Source organism: Sinocyclocheilus grahami, unplaced genomic scaffold, assembly GCF_001515645.1.
Source record: "Sinocyclocheilus grahami isolate Dianchi unplaced genomic scaffold, SAMN03320097.WGS_v1.1 scaffold829.1, whole genome shotgun sequence".
Classification (NCBI taxonomy): domain Eukaryota; kingdom Metazoa; phylum Chordata; class Actinopteri; order Cypriniformes; family Cyprinidae; genus Sinocyclocheilus; species Sinocyclocheilus grahami.
In genome coordinates, this window is record NW_015506008.1 from 484,470 (window position 1) to 491,109 (window position 6,640).

The window sequence follows — 6,640 nt, forward strand, 5'->3', positions numbered from 1 at the left end:
TGTATGTGACAGAAAAAGACACGTAGAGAAAGACAGATAGATAAAGCGAAGCGTCTTTATCAGATGGAAGGGATGTGACGGACGTCCTTTTGTAAAGAATCTGGGTTCAGATTCTGCTGAAATGAAGTATTGTACTATATAGAAGTGTGGTGTTTGTGTGTGTGTGTGTGTGTGTGTGTGTGTGTGTGTGTGTGTGTGTGTGTGTGTGTGTGTGTGTGTGTGTGTGAGAGAGAGAGAGCCGTGCATTTGGAATCTAAGCATCAATGCCACTATGTAAAGTGGAGATGAGTTGAGTGTAGAGTGTTTGTGTCATGGTATGTGTGTGTATGTAAATGTGTAACAGTCTGATGTTTGAATGTCTGTTTCAGTCTCTCCAGAAGACAGAAGTCTCCCTAGAGAGACAGCCAGATGGAGAGAGAGTAAAGCACAAATGACAAGAAAGAGCAGTGGAAAAAGGAAAACGGCAGGCAAATGTGCTGAAACCGGAGGACAGTAATGAAAACGGAGAGGCTGGAATGGGAGAAAGATATTTGTATGGTAATGCAGGGAGGCTGGTTGTTTTCCTATTTGGGTTGCGAAGGATGTTCTTTGTACCATTTTGACAACATCTCTAAGCAACTGAACAACACTCAGCTATTAAAGATGCCCTTCACCTGACGCATTCAGTGTGTCCTGATGACACAGAGGCTATGAAATGCAAAACATGAATTCATCGAGAATAGATCTATTGAGGTGTCAAGAATTATACCACGAGCATCTTTCAACAAGTCAGTCAAAGTTTAGCTCCATGCTACTTCCATTTACCGTTCTAAAGTTTGTGATCAGTACGATTTTTTTTTTTTAATAAATGAAAGGATGTATTAAACTACATTGCATTAAGAATGTCTACATTAAGAATTGAGAGTGCTTGAGGGAAGTGGCTCCTCCTGAGCTGGTCATAAGACTGCGGTAGCATTGCTTTGGCTGCAGTAGTGGTTGGTCTGTCATAAATGTTGATGCCACCGTCAAGTTTGCATGTGGTAAGCTATAATGATCATCTTGAAACAGTGTGTGGCAGCTGCCAAAAAAAAAAACCTATTAGCTTCCTTTCAACCTGAAAATAAGCTGCTTTTGAATGAACTGATCCATCTTAACCCTTTCATGAAGAGATTAATTAGTTGTAATGGTTATGTGAGGCACCGTGGGCAGGAAACTATAAATGTTTATTGCTATTTAAAGGACTATAAATTTCATTATTAAATTTGAATTTGTTCTTGTGACTTGCCTTGCTAAGGCACTGGAAAACAGCGTTAATAGAAGGTTTGGAAATGTTAGAGGTCACCTGATCTTGAGGGTGCTCCGTAATAAGCCACACATGGAGCAGCGACGAACACATTTCCAATGACGTTGTGGATCTCCTGCTCAAACAAAGTAATGCTTTCCTGTCATCGCACCTGCTTGTCTCCCAGAGCAGATGTTAACTTCCCTGACCGACCCAGATATGCTCCGGTCAGAACCCTGGTTTTAGCTAAAACCAACACACAAACATGCATAAACATACACACAGATTCGTATGCATCCTGTGTGGCACCTTAAAGATAGCTCACTATATAGAAGTATAAAAAATGGAGTCCTTCCAAAGGACTAGTCATTTTGACAACCCAATTAGTTGACATGAAAATATGCAGTTTTGTATATCCTTAAAAACAACATAAATATGTATAGAAATTCACACATACACACAAAATTCCACAATTACTAAACTCACACTGTATACTGAACACTGCAGTGATAATGTATTTTTGAAGGTCAAACTGGAAGTTAGCATCACATAAAAACCCTATAGAATTTTTCCATTGGCTTTTCATTGGGTTATTGCAGAAAACGTGACCAACAAAAGTTTATGATTCTTACAAGTTTTATTCGTGGTGATAATCTTCACAAATGATCACAACTTTCTAAATGTAGGCTCTAAACGAACTATACCACAGTTGCATGACTTCAACGTCACTATCGCTAAGCTTCTGACAACTCTTTCAGTCTTACACATTTTCCCTCAACGTTTGAGGTAGAATAGTCTGCAAGAGCATGATTATAAGCACAGCGAGTCTGTAAAAGTGGACTAGTGAGCAGATAATTTTTTTCTTGTTCAGTGTGAAGTTCAGACAATCTCTGCCGTCCCATTTAGCCAGTTGTTAGAAACAATAAGTAAAAGCTTTTTTAAAAATCATGAAAGTAATTTTCATGTAGAATAAAATGCAAAAACATCTTGAGCTTGTTTTAATGACATTTAACCATAAACCCGTTCAAAAACCCCACTGGTTTTGGCCTGCAAAAATACATCATCCATGCAGCACTCTTATTTGTTTTAAATGTAAATCTAATTGACTCCACTTTGTACAGTAATCCACAAAATAGCATTCTTCAATCATCTACTCAATTCTATTATCTATTTTTTTCAATCCCTTTATTTGGTCTTTCTCAGCCACACTGGACTCAAACTGCTCCTGCAAAACTTTGATTTGGTTCTCCACCTCTTGTAGTTTTTCTTTCAAGGTGGACATTGTTGCATCCAACTCGGCCTGATAAAAACTAATCAAATTAATGCTAACAGCAAACAATGCACTGTTACACATTCATAATGCAATATAAATTATCCATATATCATGTTCTCACCCAATACCCAATAAAATCAAAACTTTGAAAAAAAACAAACTCTGACCTGAGCAGTAGCCAGTTTCTCAGGTTTGGGTCTGACCTCTTTCAGAACTCTTGAGTACAGGTCCATGGCTCTTACCCACATACACATGGACTTGCAGGCCTTGGACACCTTTTCTACTTTATCAGGCGCAAAGTCTGGATTAGTAATGTATTTTTGTAGCTTCTGAAGTTTCTGAGACTTGATATTGTCCTTGTCATATTCCATCAGCTTTTTCAGGAAGTTGCCATCACCCAGGAGCTGCTTTGCACTGGCCCAGTCTGTCCTAGTTGGAGGGAAACAAGGGAATGATGGGAGACGTAGTCTACAGCTACTGCAGCAACCATGAATAATCATGAATAACATGCATGAAAAGCATGACTAGCCAGTATTTCACAGCGAAATAGAGAATTAGATGGCTTGAAAATCTATATTACTAAATATTTTTCAGAAAGTGCGATTCAGACAACTTCCTTATTTGTAAAAAAAAACTGAATAGTATGATGTACATCCAGTTTTATGACGAAAAAAAAGTATTTTTTGTGTTCAAATCCTACAAGGCTCGTCTGAGTTATTTTAATGTGTATCTTGATCTTTTCTTTTGGCAAATGATTATGGTTGGGTATCTCTGAACGTTCAACATATTACAACACCTCCACATCCTCTCCACCAACCCCTTAATTACATTATTAGATTTAACACCAGCAGGATGAGTACGCAGCTGGAACTATAAAGCAAAGGCGATTAGAATAACTGATGATTTAACACAGGTGATTTCCAGTCGCACCAAAACAAATCACATGAAATTAATTCATAAATATTTAAAAACAGACAATATAAAGTGTCTAATTATGTACTGGAGTTAATATTTTAAAATCATATAAAATGTTAATATAGAGCAATTAAAAGTCTCTCATATTAAACAGCATATGAACTGCACACTGTAATATTAGTATTGCAAGTCATTGTGTTAAAGTCAATATGAAATGCCATTCACAACACATTTCAATCTGTAATGTTAAATGTTTCCCAGTGAAACTGGATGTTTAATGCAAAAAGGCTTGATTTTATCCATCGGAAATTAAGTGTATCATGAAAGTGGACTATACGATAAAATATGGATGAATTATTCACAGGAACATGGAACATGTATTAAGAAAGTAAATGGGGTCAATTTTAATTTCATGATGAGTTTAGACTCCACTAATCAGCTACTTCCATACAGCACATGTTTAATATCATAAGCAAATTGAACAATTAGAAAGATAAAAGAAATGCAGAGAGAGAGAGAGAGACGTGGAGAAACAGGATCACAGATTGTTCAGTCTGTGTCATGACATGTTAAACACCCATTAAACTGTTGTCTTATAAAGTTAATAATGAGACGCTCTGCTGCAGATGATGATGATGCTGAAAGTAAAGAGATGAAGGAGAAGGGTGAGATTGATGACTGAGTGAAAAGAGCACAGATGCTGCACAGTCAGAGTATCTGACGTTAATATGGTCAGCACATACTGAGTCACACTGTAGAGGGTCTCAGAGCCAGAGGGGGTTTATGATGTGGAAGAATGCTTTTCTGCAGCTAGATTAGACACCTAAAAAGATGTAATACTAAAACTTTTTCAAACCTACTTTGAAATCACATCTGTGCCATTGTAAATGTCAAAAAACAGTAATTTCTGCAAATGTAGGTTTCTTTAGATAAGTCTTATCTATTATCTATCACATGCTCGATGCGATGGCAGCACAGTGCTTTTTTTCTCTGCAAGCCTGGCAGGCATGAGCAGGACAGGTGTCTCATCACAGCTGTATCATCCTGGATTAAATGCGATTCTGCACAGTCCCCGTGGAGCAACATAGGGTTAAATGAGCATGCAGTAATTTTTTCACCATTAAAAAGTTTACCCCTGCAGAAATAGTAAAACTATTAATAAACATGTTTAAATTCTGAGAAGCCATTTAATATAATGAGAAACCAATCTAATATAATATAAAGATGGAACTCACTTGTTGTTGAGCAGGATGCACACCGCCTCCATCACAGTCATGATGAGGTCTGGTGGTTTGGTGAAGACACGGATCTCTGATATGTCAGCTTTATCCAGGGCATTCAGGGCCTTGTTGGCACTGTCGAGTGCAGGCAGAGCCTCATCTAAATCACGCTGTGCATCATCTGCAATGGCTCGCGTCTCTTCTACCTTTACCTTAGCTAAAGCTTCATCCTCTTTCACAACCCTACGCACCTACAGGCAAATGTTCATGGTTAGAAGATGTATTTCTTCAAAGTATTATTGAGTTCATATCATGAAAAATTTAAGTTTTAATTTGATTTGGGACTTCCAAAGTGGACATAGCATTACCAGTGGACCTTTTAAGGGAAAAAATAGAATTAGAAAATCAGGAGTTGCTATGAAAACAGTGGGGGAATGGTTGAATTATTAGTAATACCTACACCTGGTCAGCGTTCTCTTGATCCACAGCGAGTTTCTCCATGAGAGCATTGACATCGATCAATTTCTGTTCAAGCATGGGCTCAAGTGCAGAGAGGTCTTGCTTCATCTTATCAACTAGTTCATTTGTATCTAGCAGTTTAGTAAGACCATTTTACATGCGATCTTGAGCCTGTACAGACAAACCCATGTTACATTACACACACAAGTCGAGTTCAGATGGGTTCTTTACTTCAATATATCATCCAGTTGACACATCGCTTATGTCAATATTTAAAAAGGCAGCAACTTTTTTTTCTTGAAACTTATTGGAAGTGATTGGTTAGAGTCCACAATCTTAAGTAATGATGTAACAACAATTTATGCATCTTGCATCACTCATTCAGTCTCCTCACCGCCTGCAGCTGTCTCTTTTCTCCCAGCATGCTCAGGTACAGGTTAATGAGCTCTAAATAGGAGATGGGCGTGGTGTAATAATAGTGTCTGTGCAGTTCTGAGTAAAAACGTTCCGCCATGTCAGTCACGCTAACATGGATCTCCACACACATCTCAGAAAAACACTTGCTTCATCTCCTAACACCCTCTAAGGGCAAGTTTGAAAAACAATGCTTCAACAGTGAGTGACTATCTATCAAAAACACTGAAGATAATTTACTCCCTTCAGTCTATGCAAACACTCAAATAAATGACATTTAATACAGCCTATTCAATCAAACACTCTGGTTCCCCTTAGTAATTAGCCTTACAGATGGGCACACAAACGCACACCTCACAACACCTATCTCTTGTCTATAGCACCAGCTTGCGTCTGTCTCATTGGAACTGTTCATGAAATAATTTAGGGGGTCATTACTGCTGCAGAGCCTGTATGCTGAATCACAACGCAGTAGCATTCTCTGCTTTCATGAGACAGTACTGGCAGAGAGCCTGGAGTCGTAACCGAGATGACCTACTGTCTACTACACAGCTCAGAGAAAACCTCTCTGCATCCAGATTCATATCCACATATCAATAAATCATAACTTATGAATTGGTTACAGGAGGCTTTCGGAGAGGTGTGTTATTGGGTTAGACTACGGTAAACATTCCATTTTACAAAACCTTAGTTTGTCACATCATTAAAAAATGGAAATATTAAAAAGAGCATTGTACAATTTGTAAACTGGCATTGAATTGACATTGAAGACATAAAGACAATGGCTGTTGCCCTTGTTGAAAGGACAGAATGGAGCAGAAATGTCATGGATACTGATGCTACCGTGGAACACAATACAAAATGAGCCAATATTCATATTTCATCTTCTCCTGTACACATATGCCATTTCAGCTAGTTGCCGAGACAACATTTCTCATTTTAATTTAGTTTAATTTGATGCACTAAAATAACTCAAACTAAAGCAGAAGTAAAATTAATAAAGACTATGTAGTCATTTACAGTAAAAAAAGACTAAAAATGACAAAAGCACAACAAAATAACTAAAACTTTAACATTAAAATGAAAATATAAAAATAA

At 37.7% G+C, this 6,640-nt stretch overlaps 1 pseudogene; it reads right to left on the minus strand.

The window, feature by feature from the left end:
• Positions 1-5,675, minus strand: part of LOC107562603 (dynein heavy chain 6, axonemal-like) — a 24,443-nt pseudogene extending 18,768 nt beyond the window's left edge.
• Between the last annotated feature and the right edge of the window lie 965 nt (positions 5,676-6,640).